At 40.1% G+C, this 17,498-nt stretch overlaps 1 long non-coding RNA gene across 1 annotated transcript in view; it reads right to left on the reverse strand.

The window, feature by feature from the left end:
* Nucleotides 1-241: 241 nt before the first annotated feature.
* Nucleotides 242-17,498, reverse strand: part of LOC140704213 (uncharacterized) — a 34,491-nt gene continuing 17,234 nt past the window's right edge. Inside the window, exon 2 of the long non-coding RNA XR_013542170.1 lies at nt 242-16,864. This is a non-coding gene — a long non-coding RNA (uncharacterized LOC140704213). The remainder of the gene's footprint in view (nt 16,865-17,498) is intronic.

Raw genomic sequence — 17,498 nt, forward strand, 5'->3', positions numbered from 1 at the left:
TGTCCTTCAGGAAGATTCAAGTGCAGCTGCCATTGTTCTGTTGTTCATCCCATTCTACTGGCAACAGAAGCACAAATAACCCAGTGTGTTGTCAAACATACATTTTTCAAAGTAGGACGAATCCAAAATGAAGTTCCTCAGAAAATGTTAAACAAAATAGCAATCTTCTTGCAATACACTACACAGACTGCTTTTTTTCTTTTTAAAGGATAGACTTTATTGTCAGCTTTGTATGCTAAAATTTTCCCCTTCGTGATTTTGTTTTGGACTAACCACGTTCATGGTTGTTGTAGGTTTTCCAGGCTGTTTGGCCATGTTGTGGAAGTTTTTCTTCCTAACATTTCACCAATCTTTGTGGCTGGCATTTTCCGAGGGCAGGAATTAGCACTCTGTGTTCTGTCTCATTTCCATGGATGGACTGGAGAAGCTGGAGAAGACAACATACCCCGAAGGAGCCGCTGCTCCCCACCCTCAACTGAGTTGTCTCTTCATTTCTTTCCAGAGCACGTATTTTACATTGTTGTGGATATTTTGTCTAAATTTTAACCTTGATGAGAACAAGGATGCCTTATTATCTATTCATTTCATCATGATACATTTCACTTTTTAAAGCTTGTTAAGAACCCGCAGATCCTGCCGAGATTTTCTTTGATTTCCAGGCCCATCTCAACTCCGCTTTTGTTTCCTATATCGTTCTGCATAAGCACACTTGCCTCATCATTAAAGCTCATCAGATAGATCCAGAGAGCCCTCATTCTCTGTCATTTATTTCAATGGATAAGTGGTTAAATAGCAAGCAAGAGGGTTGGCAACACCAAATGAGTGGAAGATTTTCAAAAGTATGGTGGTACAATGCAAGGTGGCTGAAGTGCTTAAATGCCAGCAATCAGAATAATAATGAAGGGATGAAGCAGGCTGTTTTTAAAGTGCAAAGGGAGACACTAATGTGCTTTCTCCCTCTCCAAAGGCATCTCACACACACACACACATATGACAAAATGAACACCTGCTGAACACTTTCAGCTCGGATTGTGTTTAATGAAAGTTGCAGGTGCTTAGCATCTCTCCGAGATTGGCCAAAAGAAACCATAAACACTTTAATTTCGATCCCCTGACACCTTTGCATCTCCACATCACAGCACGATGTGGCTGATTACTGCTGCATAAAACATTTAGTGCTAAAGACAGCATTTTAGAAGGAAACCAGCCTTTTAGAATGTTACCATATTTCCTCATTTGTTCTTTGGCTCCAGGAATCATCTCTCTCTCTCTCTTTCATGGATATCATAGCACAGTTCAATGTTAAAAGTAATCATTATCCCAAAGATAGCCTATATGTTCTTAAGCTCTAAAATTTTTAATTAAAAATATCATTTATGAAGATGTAAACTTGGCATTTCTTTGTTCATAAATTAGGGATGCAAATTTGCCCTAAGAATGCACACACACACACACACACCCTAATCCCCTTCAGGTAAAAAGGCAAGATTTATTATTGTTGTTCCTGGTGATTCCTGAGATAATTTGTGGATTAGGGAGACTTTTTTTGTGTAAAACATAAAAACGATAATAACGTCTGCCTTGTCATTGTATGGATTTAGTGGAAACATTTGATGGGTTGCTTACGTCTTTGTGAGTAATCATCCTCTCCTTTTGTGTTTGCTGCATATAGGCAATTAGCTTCAGAAAGGAAAAAAAAATTAGAAATGCAGCATGCGAACTGTGGGGATCACAATAGGAAAGGGAGAAACACCATTTCTCTCAGCCTCACACTGGACACAGAAACTCCCACAATGGCCGGAGAATCCTCATGAGATGGTCTAAGTCATCTTCAGACAACCTGTCTCAACCACTGAAAAGACATTGGCAAGATTTTGTCACACCTCTATTCACAAGAGATAAATGATTGTTCTGTTTCATTTCTTATTGATGTGTCCACCTTTTTGACAGCAGAGTTTCTATGTCTTTATCACTCTAAGAATAAGCAGAAATAAGATAAGTATATCTTCCCCCAGTCATGCTACCATGTTGGAAAAGATTACATATGCACAAATTCTACTGGGTATGCCTTGCATACTTCCCAGGGAGGGGAGAAGTGGTAGAGAGATTCTGGTATCAGTAAAAAATTGGAATCCAAATTAGTTTTTGGAGTTTTAGCTGTCCAATATTATTGTACAGAGTTCCATACCAGAATATAATTGTGTCATTTTGAATTTGACCTAAAGTCATATTACTGATAATGGATTCTGGATATACAACTTACAGTATAAGCACTTTTGTGAACAATTGTGTTGGAGGTAGGGTGGCTGAATGAAAAGGAGAGCAGGACTCCTATACATTTAAGAGTTGTGCTGAAGAGGGAATATCAGCAAGTACAACTTGCCTACTGAAATTCCAATTTCCGTAAAACTATTATGGGTATAGGAGCCCAGTATCCCTCCCAGTGTATATCCTTCTCATAATGAGAGGATATTCAATTCTGTAAAAAAAGAAAAGAAAAAAAGAAACACAATACCCTCCCATTTATGAATGTGGGATATTGTGCTTCTGTTTCCACAATTCAAAAAGCCAGGAAATGGCCCAGTACTGCTGTATAATATTGTGCCCACATTACCAGCAGGAAAAATGATGCAAAGCTTTACATAACAACGGGCAGTCTGAAGGTTAACAACACCAATGGCAGCAGTCAAGATGATCTTTAGGATATGCTCTTCTGCTCACAACCATTCATAGAGTGACACCACACTCATGGGGACAGTTTTACTTTTAAAAAATCATGACTTAAAAATCATTTGCTCAAACATCTCCACATTTGGCACTTCTCAAGAACAGTCTGTTCACTGCTTCTGTGCCAAATTTGGTACTACTCCATGGTACAGTGTCAAAGTTATAGTCTTTTGGTTGGGGTCCCTCTATTTTTTCAGTTGGCTTATGGAATGCTGAGCTGAGCTGTCACACAATATACAGTATATTGCTGCTCTCTTGTGCAGCAATAATACACTGCTATCCATTTAGAGTGCATCTACAATTGTTATAGGAGAAATTCATGCCCCCTCAAGCACAAGAGGGTATCCTGAAGACCAGTGATTCCGAAAATTCGATCTCCAGATGTTATTGGACTGAAACTTCCAGAGCCTTCACCACTAGCATGCTGGCACAAGATTTGGGGGTGTTGTTGGGAAGCACTGGTGCCATTGATGTTGTCAACATTCAGGCTGCGCTTTGCTATGTAAAGCTTCGCATCCTTTTTCCTAATAGCAATGCAAAGGTGTGAGTAAGAGCAATACATGCAATGGAGAAACAGACACATACCTAATCTCTTAGGTAGAGTAATGTTGCGATGAGCACTCCACAGCATGCAGAGCAAAAAGCTATGTTCCAATTTCCAAACCCTTTCCCTGGGTATGTAACCTGAGGAAAAAATCTATATCAGACCAAAAGGACCACGAACATCTTGTACAATAGGAGGTCTTATTTCCATTGTTTTATGCCAGCTAGTCACAACGTTCTAAAATTTTCTGTCACTCTGGTAAACAAAAAATTATTTTGCAAAGCTTCGCATTCTTTTGTAAACACTGTAAACCAACAAAATGAAATCAATATTTTCACCTGGTTAATTATGGAATCACAGGAACTTCATCGGAACCCCAAGAATATTTTTATATAACATAATAAGAATATTGTACCCCCAAAACTGAAAACCTTTTTTTTTAAGCTTTTAATTTGAAACAGGTATAGAAAGACATTTATTCCATTAATTTATCCACTACATCCAGTGGCAGGTAAGTGAATTCTTTAAAGAGTGTTTTTTCCAGTTCAACTCCCCGAGGGAATTTCTATGGCTGAGTAGAGATTCGAACCCTGGTCTTCACAGTCCAAGTCTATCACTGTATCCACTATACCACACTGGATGTCTCCAATAAAAGGGATAATAAGTAAAATTTATAAAATATTAATAGAAGCAGAGGACTCAAAAGATTTTCTTAAGACAATATGGGAATATGATCTGGGAGAGAAATTTGTTTGGAATGATATATCTGGTTTGGAATAATATGTAGGATACAACATGAAAAAGCACATGTTGGAGAACAAGGGTCACAAAGAGATCCAGATTATGTGAGCAGTCCATTAGCTTTCGCCTCACAATGGGATGATTGTGAAGCTGCCAACAAAATTGCTCGAGCCATCCGCCGAGATACTAGATGCTGCAGCTAAGAGAAAAAGGAAAAATGTCACCTAGCATTGCTACTTGGGTGGCATTTACTGCCTTTTGAGAAGGAAAACAACAAACCTTGCAGTACAATAAGGAACATCCTTGGTACCCAATCACTAACAGATGTACTTGATATCACCTTTACAGCAGTCCATCGGATTTTGTAGATGTAGCATTTAGACCATTTTGTGCACAAGTGAAAAATGCATTCTGCCCCTGCCTTATTATTTGTGGCTGTTGGATGCTTCCTGCTGTACAAAACCAACTTTATGCTTTCTTACCTAGATCTACTAATAAATATTTCTTCCAGATTCCCAGTAGGCACACACTGTTCAGTAGTGAGCAGGCTGGGTGGCCATGTATCCAATATGACAGGGGATAACCTTGTGTTCAGACAGTCAAAACATAATCTGAACTCCTATCCAGCCCTTGACTTGTGCCCATAAAAAAGGAGAACAGGGGCCTTGAAGGTTTCTATCTCATTAGCACTTGGATAGCAGATGGAACTGGCACACAAGTCATCGGGTCATCAATCATCTTTCCCAGTGGGCTAACCATGTTCATTTCAACGTAAATTATAGCAGTCGTTTCTAAAGTTGCATCTATATGATGATGGTGATTCAAAAACACCAGGCACAGTCAATCAAAACTATAAAAACATTGACTAGTATTATATAACAGATACAAGCGTTAACAAAAAATGCAAGTATATGTTAAATATTGGTGCAGTGTCTACTCTGTTCCTAATATTGCTGTTTTTGGAGCTCTGATGGTGTGATTTCTGAGATCTGCAACTGCTTATATTACTGTGTGAAATTTCTTGATATTGTTCCCAAAGCCCCTATGACTACAGGGACCACTGAAGTGTGTTTGATCCACAAGTGAGATGTTTTGATGGCCAGATATCTGTATTTGTTAGCTTTTCCAGTTCCTTGTTTTCAGCTCTGGCATCCCCTGGAATTGCAATGTCAGTGATCAAATGTCAATGACATTTCTATTACTACTGTGTCTTGTGTGTTATGTTGAAGGTGTCTATCCATTTGGATCCAGAAATCCCAGAAGATCTTGACTTCCTCATTTTCTGACACCTTCTCCACCTGATGTTCCCATGGGCTTTTGGAGGCCAGAAAGTTATATTTTTGCATAATGACCAGGGCACTAACTTTGCCTCTCTATCGTGTCTAACTTTGTAATCTGTTTGTGCAATCTTTGGACATTCACAGATGAGGTGTGACATAGTTTCATCTTTTTCTTGGCAGAGATGACATTTGCTGTTAGCATTGATTTCTTGGATCTAGTTTGTTTGAAGGGCTTGTTCCTGTGCAGCAAAAATCAAGCCTTCAGGGTTTTTTCTTAAGGGTCCCCAGTTTTAGCCATGCCCATGTTGAATTATGATCATGCTTTTCATCCATATTTCTCAGGTGTTCTCTATGTAGTGATTTATTTTTTCCAGCTGTTTAATATATTTTCAAATTGTTGTTTCTTATATTGAACCATTGTTTCTGTTGTTTTAAAAATATTTTCTATTTTCATTGCCTTAAATAATTTTTCTCAGTTTGTACTGATATACTCGTTTGTACTGATATAATCGTGCTTTAGGCATCTGGCTGCGGAGCCAGAGGTTGGGAGTTCGATTCCCCACTGGGCCTCCTTAGCAGGGGCTCAGGATGATCCATATGGTTCCTTCCATTCCCCCTCATGGATTGCTCCCCTTCATGGATTGCTGCCTTGTTGTGGCGAAGGGGCTTGAGTAACTCAGAGAAGCTATGGGCTATGCCGTGCAGGGCCACCTAAGACGGAATGGTCATAGTGGAGAGTTCCAACTAAACACAATCCACCTGGAGTAGGAATTGGCAATGCCAAGAATGCCCCAAGATCAGAAACAAAAGGCTAAAAGATATGACGCTGGAAGATGGGCCCCTCAGGTCGGAAGGCATCCAACATGCTACTGAGGAAGAGCAGAGGACAAATACAAGTAGCTCCAGAGCTAATGAAGTGGTTGGGCCAAAGCCGAAAGGACGCTCAGCTGTGGATGTGCCTGGAAGTGAAAGGAAAGTCCAATGCTGCAAAGAAAAATACTGCATAGGAACCTGGAAGGTAAGATCTTGGGAAGATGGAGGTGGTCAAACAGGAGATGGCAAGAATAAACATCAACATCCTGGGCATCAGTGAACTAAAATGGAAACGAATGGGCAAATTCAACTCAGATGATTATCATATCTACTATTGTGGGCAAGAATCCCACAGAAGGAATGGAGTAGCCCTCATAGTCAACAAAAGAGTGGGAAAAGCTATAATGGGATATAATCTCAAAAAAGATAGAATGATGTCAATACAAATCCAAGGTAGACCTTTCAACATCACAATAATCCAAGTTTATGCACCAACCACCATTGCTGAGGAGACTGAAATTGAACAATTTTATGAAGATTTACAACACCTTCTAGAACTGACACCAAAGAAAGACGTTCTTCTCCTTATAGGGGACTGGAATGCTAAAATAGGGAGTCAAGAGATAAAAGGAACAACAGAGATGTTTGGCCTTGGAGTTCAGAATCAGGCAAGGCAAAGGCTAATAGAGTTTTGTCAAGAGAACAAGCTGGTCATAATAAACACTCTTTTCCAACAACACAAGAGGTGACTCTATACATGGAAATCACCAGATGGGCAATATCGAAATCAGATTGATTATATTCTCTGCAGCCAAAGATGGAGAAGCTCTATACAGTCAGCAAAAACAAGACCTGGAGATGATTGTGGCTCTGATCATCATCTTCTCATAGCAAAATTCATTCTTAAACTGAAGACAGTAGGAAAAACCACTGGGCTACTCAGGTATAATCTACACCAAATCCCTTATGAATATACAGTGGAAGTGAAGAACAGATTCAAGGAACTCAATTTGGTGGACAGAGTGCCTGAAGAACTTTGGATAGAGGCTCGTAACATTGTACAGGAGGCAGCAACAAAAACCAACCCAAAGAAAAGGCAATGCAAGAAAGCAAAGTGGCTGTCCAATGAGGCCTTAGAAATAGAGAGGAGAAGGGAAACAAAATGCAAGGGAGAAAAGGGAAGTTACAGAAAATTGAATGCAGACTTTCAAAGAATAGCAAGGAGAGACAAGAGGGCCTTCTTAAATGAACAATGCAAAGAAATAGAGGAAAATAACAGAAAAGGAAGAACCAGAGATCTGTTCAGGAAAACTGGAGATAATCGAGGAACATTTTGTGCAAAGATGGACATGATAAAGGACAAAAATGGGAGAGACCTAACAGAAGCAGAAGACATTAAGAAGAGGTGGCAATAATACACAGAAGAATTATATCAGAAAGATTTGGATACCCTGGACAACCCAGACAATGTAGTTGCTGACCTTGAGCCAGACATCCTGGAGAGTGAAGTCAAGTGGGCCTTAGAAAGCCTGGCTAACAACAAAGCCAGTGGAGGTGATGGCATTCCAGCTGAACTATTTAAAATCTTAAAAGATGATGCTGTTAAGGTGCTACATTCAATATGCCAGCAAGTTTGGAAAACTCAACAGTGGCCAGAGGATTGAAAAAGATCAGTCTACATCCAAATCCCAAAGAAGGGCAGTACCAAAGCATGCTCCAACTACTGTACAATTGCACTCATTTCACACGCTAGCAAGGTTATGCTCAAAATCCTCCAAGGTAAGCTTCAGCAGTATGTGGACCAAGAACTCCCAGAAGTACAAGCTGGATTACGAAGGGGCAGAGGAACTAGAGACCAAATTGCTAACATGCGCTGGATCATGGAGAAAGCCAGAGAGTTCCAGAAAAATATCTACTTCTGCTTCATTGACTATGCAAAACCCTTTGACTGTGTGGAACACAGCAAACTATGGCAAGTCCTTAAAGAAATGGGAGTGCCTGACCACCTTATCTATCTCCTGAGAAACCTATATGTGGGACAGGAAGCAACAGTTAGAACTGAATATGGAACAACTGATTGGTTCAAAATTGGGAAAGGAGTATGACAAGGCTGTATATTGTCCCTCGGCGTATTTAACTTATATGCAGAATGCATCATGCGGAAGGCTGGACTGGAGGACTCCCAAGCTGGAATTAAGATTGCTGGAAGAAATATCAACAACCTCCAATATGCAGATGATACCACTCTGATGGCAGAAAGTGAGGAGGAATTAAAGAACCTTGTAATGAGGGTGAAAGAGGAGAGTGCAAAAAATGGTCTGAAACTCAACATAAAAAAAACTAAGACCATGGCCACTGGTCCCATCACCTCCTGGGAAATCGAAGGGGAAGATATGGAGGCAGTGACAGATTCTACTTTCTTGGGCTCCATGATCACTTCAGATGGAGACAGTAGCGACGAAATTAAAAGATGCCTGCTTCTTGGGAGGAAAGCGATGACAAACCTTGACAGCATCTTAAAAAGCAGAGACATCACCTTGCCAACAAAAGTCCGAATAGTCAAAGCTATGGTTTTCCCTGTAGTGATGTATGGAAGTGAGAGCTGGACCATAAAGAAAGCTGACTGCCGAAGAATTGATGCCTTTGATTTTTCTTGCTGGAGGAGGCTTTTAACAGTCCCCTGGACTGCAAGGAGAACAAACCTATCAATTCTAAAGGAAATCAATTCTGAGTGTTCACTGGAAGGACTGATCCTGAAGCTGAGGCTCCAGTACTTTGGCCATCTCATGAGAAGACTCCTTGGAAAAAACCTTGATGTTAGGAAAGTGTGAAGGCAAGAGGAGAAGGGGACGACAGAGGATGAGATGGTTGGACAGTGTCATCGAAGCAACCAACATGAATTTGACACAACTCCAGGAGGCAGTGGAAGATAGGAGGGCCTGGCGTGCTCTGGTCCATGGGGTCACGAAGAGTCAGATACGACTAAATGACTAAACGACAACGAATCGTTTAGGCTTCTTTTTTCCTCCTCTACTGCCTGCTGTGTTTGCAGTAATCCATGGTCTCCACATCACTCTTTGGAAGTAGTGTGTGATGCATGTTCATTAGTTTCTGTGTTTTTCAATCCAATTCTTCTAGTTCGTTTTGAGTCCAATCTATTATTCCAGCTGGATATCTAATTACTGGAATGGCCCATGTGTTTATGGCTTTGATTGTATTTCTCCCATTTAATTTTGATTTTAAGATTTTCCACAGTCTTTTGATATATTCCTTTCTGTCAGTTCTTTAACTTTTGTGTGTGTGATGTTGTCTGCTTCTAGTATTCCACACTTTTGTGTGCACTATGTTATCTGCTTCTAGTATTCCAAGGTATTTATAACTTCCATCATTTAATAGGAGGAGGAGGGGATGATGATGATGTTCCATCAATTCTGACTTATGGTGATCCTTTTCATGGTTTTCTCTTAGACAATACTGAGAAGTGGGAGCATTCTGGGAATGTGCAACTTGCCCAAGGCCACATAGGCTGGCTCTACTTTGGAGGAGGCACAGTGGGGAATCAAACTCCCAACCTCTGGTTCATAGCTAGATTTCTAAACCACTAAGCTATCCAGCCAGCTAGAATTAAATTAGCACACACGAATCTTCACAAATAAGTGTTCTTATTTGGTCCCTTTAAGGGGTTAATTCATAAATTGCTTAGAAGCAAAAGAGGCAATAAATGGCAAAAAGGGCCATGCCATTTGCTGCCCGCTTTTTGAATAATGTGGTGCCCATTTGCCATCCTATCTGAGAAACAAACAATTGAAAATCCCATTTAAATGTCTGCCAAAACTACTTTCTTAGGATAATCAGGTAACTGGGTTTAAAGATGTGTGTTTGAGGTTAGATATATCTTTGTCTCTCAAACAGCTGAGAGTTAAAGATATCCACAAACTGTAATCTTGTGCCAATTACTAAACATTAATTGTGATAAAATAAATGCTGAGTGCTTTTGAAAGCCAGCGAACTGTATTATGCTATATGCAATGACAGTCAATGGGTTTCTTTATTATTGTTATTAGTAAGGTATGTATCGCTTTTGGAAAAAATTTAGTCTGCAGAAGCAGGCTAAATGGGTGGTCCTTGTGTGATTCCAGAGTGATGAATGGGCATAGGGTGACCAGATCAAAAACAGGACAAGATTCCGGTATCATCAGTAGTTTAGAAGAAGAAAGTTCAGCAGGTGTAGCTTGCATTAAAAGCTACACCAACCAAAATTTCCTCTTCCACGCAACTGACCAAGGTATAGAGGAGCCCTCTCCTCCTTTTCAGAACTGCAAAGCAAGAAACCACTGTTAACCCCCAGGGTGGAGCACAACAGAGCCTTTGTATTCCATTTTGCATGCATAGGGTTAAAAAGATGGGCAGGAATGTGAACTGAAGGAAGAGGATATCAAAAGGAATTCAGTAGACTCAGCTGCTGGCGACAACAGAAAAACCAAGTGATAATTGGATCTCACCCCCCCCAAAGCCCATGATTTCACATTGGACACTCCAATCATTGAGGCACTCGGGAAAGCTCAGAGTGAGGTTACCATGCTCTCTCTCTCTCTCTCTCTGTAGGTGTAGGGTGAAGGAGACAGAAAGACTTGCCATTCTGGAATATTCGTCTCTTTCTTTTTCTTTTTTAATTCTGTACAATGTTGTTCATTAAACTCTATTGAAATATAATTATATCGTTAGGACTGAATAGGTGGCATGGGGCTTCTGCACACATCTGGTTGCTGACATGTAAGTATGGTCATGTTTCATGGTATCACATTTCCTTTTCCTTCTTTTTTATAATTGCCAAACGGGACAGTATTTCTTGCTGAGACTCTTCTTGTTGTCTAGTTATTTGCATATGATTAGCTTTCCTATAAGAAAATTCTTTCTGATTTAGAAAACTGTGTGGATCAACTCACACGGAACAGCTAAGTCTTCCTGTCATGTGGTCTGGTAGACCAGCATAAGTGGTCCCCCAAAGTCAATTTGCTTAAAAGTAAGTCTTGTGTCCTGCTGTGAGGAATAGAAGATTCACTACTTTCCACAAACACAGATTTACTCCTGGAAGACAACCAAGGGTGGTGTTTATTCTTGTCACGGTTAGTTAAAAGAAGGATGTGTGACAACAAGCACTGTCTTTCAAGAGTCTTCCAAATCACAGTGTCAGTCATTTGTTTCTGAATAATAATGGAATACGATATATGGGGTGGGAAAGGGAATAGCTGTGCATGTTTGTGTCTCTGAGTGTAGATTGTGGATCTGTACATATCTGTAAAATCTCATGGGTCATCATCTGTCCATATGCTGTTTCTAAAACTAGCTCATACTATCACTATTACTGCAGAATTAATGCCCATTGTTATTGGTTATTCAGCTAACTGATTCTCCTTGTAGTCCTACTTCATCCTCACAGTCACAATTCAGGCCTGGCTTTATTACCCAGAACCCTTTGGGAAGCTGTCACCTAATATGGGCCCTCCAGTCTCTGCATCTGTTTTCCTTTCCTTATTTCAGTAGATGTACAGTAGTGCCCTGCTTGATGACAATAATCCATTCCAGGAAAATCGCTGCTAAGTGAAAACGTCGCCAAGCTTAAAAAAAAAAAAAAAAAACCATTGGAATGCACTGAAAACCGGTCAATGCGTTCCAATGGGGAAATACCTCATTGTCCAGCGAAGATTGCCCATAGAGAACCGCCAATCAGCCGTTTAAAATCGCTGTCTTCCGAAGCAGGGGTCTGGAAAGCAGCCATTTTGCAAAGGGAGGGTAGCTATTTTGCAGAGGGAAGCCATTTTCCAGAACCGGAAAAATTGTCGTATAGCGAACAAACGGTTCGCGAAGCAGCCTCCTAATCAACGTAATGCGGATTTCCCCCATCAGAACCATCATTTTGCGATCGCAATAGCGATTTCAAAAAAGTCATCATTAAGCGATGTTGACATCATGCGGAGTAAGCATGTAGCGGGGCACCACTGTATGTTTATATGGCATTACTATACATTTTCCATGTTGCTCCATAGTACTTGGTGAAGCATTGCTCCAGGGCAAATTGTAGTGGCTTGGACCTCCTAAATTCATCCACTGTCACTAGATAAGTCCACAAGCCAGAGAGGCCAGTGGTGAAGTTAGAGAGATCACCAACTTGCCAAGGCTTGAGCTCCCTCAAACCTGGAGCCACTCTCTCATATTTGCTCATTAGGTCACCCACTCAAGAGACAGGACAGAAGAGGACGTGTAAGTCTTTGAAGCTTTCAAGGCCAGACTTGTCTAAGCAAATAAGAAGTAAGTTGAGATGTTTTTGTTGGAGTATGCAGATCAATTGTGTCCCAGTATGCAGGGGGTGATTCTGCCAATCGCTCAGTTCTACCCTGCTATTGTGGCGCTATTGTGCATTGGTCACTTCCTGCCCCATCTCTCTCCCTCGTGTGCCTTCTTCCTTAAAGAAGGGCCCTTTTCCAAGATGGAGATTGCCTGAGCATGTGCTATCTGACGGCTCTCTCTCCATCCACCCTTGCATTTATTTATTTATTTATTTATTTGATTTGATTTATATGCCGTCCATCTGGTATATCATACCACATCCATGCCATCCAGCTTTAGGGGGTGGTTTACCCAGTTTAGAAACATTCATCAAAGCTAAAGAAACTTTCCTGGAATATGTGAGACAAACAACTTCTTTGTTTTTTACTCAAATGCTATATTTTGATCTTTGCTACTAAAATACTAAAGTCTGTAATTAAAAAACCTTTTTCTAAAGTTATTGCAAGTTAACTCCATGTTTTTGACTCTGTACTTAATTTAGCTCATTGAAGATAATTTGTCAGAACACATGATGATCTCTTAACAATTTTAACCCTGCTCATGCTGCAGCCTGTCAGTGGTCAATTGTGTCTGAGTTCATCCTGCTTTACCCAGAAAGAATCCAAAGGCAAATTTTGTAACACAAAAGGATGGAGAGGAGAGATGGAATGCTCAGCCTAAACCAGAGGTTTCAGGTTGTTGGCTGTGGCCTGAATCCAACTGGAATTATAAACAGCACAGACCCCTTGACTCAATGGGACTGGCATCAGTGCAGGCTCATCATTCAGCAGCTTATCAGTGAATCTGCTGTGTTTCAAGCCACCAACTAGTATTTTAACCATGTGAGTTGGAACTCCAGGGAAATCCTGCTGTCTGAAGATAAAATCAGCCATCAGGCCTCATCTCTCCCACCTTTGGTCTTCCTGAATGAAGAGTCTTTAGCACACTTTAAAAACAAGCATCCAGAAAGATGGGTTAATACAACATGAAGCTGTGAATTTGAGGAACAATTATGACACTTATTTGCACAGAAATATAAATATATCCAAACATGTTGTTACTAATGGCACTAATGGGATTTGGAAGGGGAATGCTTTCCTCTACCCTTTTTGTGCTGTGTCTAGCCTGCTGTGCTGTGAATGAAGTTTTAAAGGGCAGTACATGATGAAACCTGACAGAGCAGCTCATTTCATCTCATGTTCCGCTCTCCATTCTCCCTCAGAAGCTCTTGTAAATCTTTTTAAGTAGACAATTCTGGGATTATTAAAAGCACCTTCTTGCCCCTTTTTTAAAAGGCATTGATGAATTGGTTGGCTGGGAATCAAGAACAAATGAAGTTAGTATTAGATCAGTTGTGGAAAGGATTGTCATGGCAGTGAATTTATGACTGTCAGTAGCTCACTGAATCAAATGTAATGAGAAAGAGGCTTAATTGGTAGAAATCTAGAACTGTGGTTCTACTACAGGAGGCCTTGGGGATTATGAAACCTTACAAACTGGACTGTTATGGGGTTGATTCCCCTAAAAAGCCAAATGCCAGATTTTTATGTAACTTCCTCAATGGTAACCCAATATGAAAGTTAACAGTGGAACATTAACTGTCATTTTGCATCCAGGTTATACTTGGTTTCAACTATTAATGTTAATATTGGTTTGATAAGGGGGACAAACCGTATCTTTCTAATGAAAATTGGTTATCAAACAGGCTGCATTTTGCAAGTACAGTGGTGCCTCACATTACGACATTAATTCGTTCCAGCGAAATCGCTGTAGAACGAAAACATCATAATGTGGAAAAAAAGCCCATTGAAACGCATTAAAACCCATTTAATACGTTCCAAAGGGCTGGAAACGCACCGTCCAGCGAAGATCCTCCATAGGGCGGCCATTTTTGCTGCCTGTGCAGCGAGGAATCCGTCCCAGAAAACTGCGCTGAGCCATTTTGTTTACCTGGCTGCCATTTTGAAACCGCCAATCAGCTGTTTTAAAATCGTCGTTTTGTGAAGAATCAGTTCCCAAAGCAGGGAACTGATCACCGCAAAGTGAAAAAAAACCATTCAGACAATCGTTTTGCAATCGCAATTGCAATCACAAAAAGATCGTTGTAATGCGGTTTCGACGTAAAGCGAGGCAATCGTAAAGTGAGGAACGACTGTATAAAGTTGCTTCAATTTACTAGAAATGCATTGCAACATACAGAAAAGGTCATTCTAAATAGTGCAGCACTTCCCTCCTTTTTGTTTGTTTTGATGTATGTTTGACTGTCTGACTCTGGGTTCCAGTTCTATTGTTCCTTAAACCAACCTCCTCCCCCTTAAGCACCAATATAAGAAGCCATATGTTGGAAAGCTAAAATAGTTAAGAAAGTGATGCCTATACTGGCTATGTGGCTGCCTAGCGACTAAGCATGTGCTGTTTTGGCCCACAGGCACACCTACAATTCAAGGTTGGAAAAATTACTTTTTGGACCAACAGCTCCCAATGAATTCCACAGCCAGTGTGGTCATTGTTGGAATTATTGCACCCTCGTGTCTTGTCCTTAAGATTTTGACTGGGAGGGACATTTCTGGATTGGGGTGAACACCAATCAATTCAGTAGCAAGCAATTGTTACCTCTCTGACTGAGAATATGAAGAGAAGCACAGCTCTCTACTCAAGTCTCCTTTCCCCATTTCTTTCCAGTCAGGACTCCGAAGACATACAGCAATGTATGTTAGTCAGTCAGCAATATGAGTCAGTTATGCAGCTAGTTAATTTGTTTATGTAATCAGTCACTATTTTTCTACTATATATTAATCTATGAAGAAATGTGAGTAAATGGAAGCTTTTATTCTTTTCTCTTAGCAGTTTCTCTGAGTTATTGGGACAATAGGTGCTGGTTGAGGAGAACCAAGCAATAATGGGTGGTCTACTGTGGGGTGACTTGAAGCTAATTTTGCTCTGTAGATCACTGAATGTTTATCTTCTGTGTTCTTACAGATTTTTTAGCCATTACATTTCTACACGGAGCCAATAGGCTGGGGGATTTCAGGAGCTGTAAGTAACTCTTCTAATGGCTGCCCAAATATAGCAGCTACTCAGATACTTCCATTGGCATAGGAGGAGGATTGTGGCCTATACATGCACAATATTTTAATCTAAGCCTAGAATTTTGCTTCAAATGGGTTTGTATTGATAAAACAGATTCTGTGATAAAGTCTCTGTTAAAGTAGCAGAAACTGAAAGCAGCCGAAATGGAAGAATATGCTTGGAAAAAAATATGAAGAAAGAAAATTATTTAAAGTACAACCAAGGAAGCTGATTGCCATGTGTATCAGACTGTACAAGATTGTGTTTACTGCTTTTTTGAGAAAGATTCAAATAACAAGAAGACAGCTCTATTCAAAGTGAAGGTCAGCCTAGTCCAAGATTATGTACATCAATTCCACTTAATTAGCTCCTTGTGTGTTTCACATTTACGATACATTAACTAATTAACAGCTCTTCCAAATCATTATTTCTTTATCCTCCTGAGTCGGCTGACTGCCTGGCTTGTAGTCCCTTTGCATCTTCTGTCTTGTTTTGTTCGTAGTGAGCTTTCAAGGCTCAATTCCCTTTTGACACACTATATCTTTCCTTTTAATAATGTGCAATCACTTCTGCTTCTTCTGAGAGACAAACAGTTTAATCTATGCAATTAACTGGAGTTTACGTAGCCCTCTGTCGGAATCATCATATGAATATGCATCAATATTTGGATATATCAAAGAGTGTTTATGATTCCTGTTTGCGTTCTACGATATGCATGATCCTCAGTTTAAAAACAATAGTTTGGACAACCTACCCACCCCACCTTCCTTTTTACAATCCATCAAAAGGCACTTGTGTGTAAAAAAAGAAAAGAAAAGGTCACTGTATAATTTTAAACAAACATACAAGAGAGTAAGGGCAAAAACTGATGCTATAATAATAAAGTTTAGTGTGGTCATATGACCCCTACAAGTACATACTGTAAAGACAGTGATCACATTGAGTCCCATATGATGGAAGTGTACCACTTGCCAAAGGAGAGCAGACTCTATTTGATAAGGAGAACAATTCTTGTTTTTTGATACTGTAAAGTCTCTGGGTAAGTGCTTTGTAGGCTTGTCCAATCTACGAGCATTAGAACAGAATTGAAGGACATATCCAAGGACCTAATCTTATGTCGGATCACAGATAGTTACTTACTGGTATATGAATCAGTTAGCATATGGTACACATAATCAAAATGCCCAGCTACTCCAGTTTCTCTTCAGATCATATAAATCTTTCACTTTTTACTAAAGAAAAACAGATGATATAGATAACCTGCCATTAGAGCGGGAAGCACGTTAGCGTTGCAGAGACATGATTCAGGCAGTATTTTCTGTTTGCAAAATCACACTGCAATGGAATCCCACGTCCTGAAGAGCTGTCACAGAAGCAGAAAACCAAACAAATTTACAAACTTTGGAAGGTAAGAGACATTACTGCTGTGATACTCACACACAATAAATCCTCAAAAAATGTTCTCTTTTAATGATAAGGTATCTTTGACTTATATAAACTAATTGATTTCCTAACAGAAGTTCTACTCTGATATTTGCTAGTCCCTGATGCAATTATTATGTAAAAGATTCATACTTGTTTATTCTATATACATTCTATATACATTCTATATACATTCTACATATATATATCTCGTCGTCTAGTCATTTAGTCGTGCCCGACTCTTCGTGATCCCATGGACCAGAGCACGCCAGGCCCTCCTGTCTTCCACTGCCTCCCGTAGTTGTGTCAATTTCATGTTGGTTGCTTCGCAGACACTGTCCAGCCATCTCATCCTCTGTCGTCCCCTTCTCCTCTTGCCTTCACACTTTCCTAACACCAAGGTCTTTTCCAGGGAGTCTTCTCTTCTCATGAGATGGCCAAAGTATTGGAGCCTCAGCTTCAGGATCTGTCCTTCCAGTGCACACTCAGGGTTGATTTCCTGAGTGTATATGTCTATATGTCTATGTCTATGTCTATGTCTATGTCTATGTCTATGTCTCTCTCTCTCTCTCTCT

The sequence above is a fragment of the Pogona vitticeps genome, chromosome 2, assembly GCF_051106095.1.
Source record: "Pogona vitticeps strain Pit_001003342236 chromosome 2, PviZW2.1, whole genome shotgun sequence".
Lineage (NCBI taxonomy): Eukaryota > Metazoa > Chordata > Lepidosauria > Squamata > Agamidae > Pogona > Pogona vitticeps.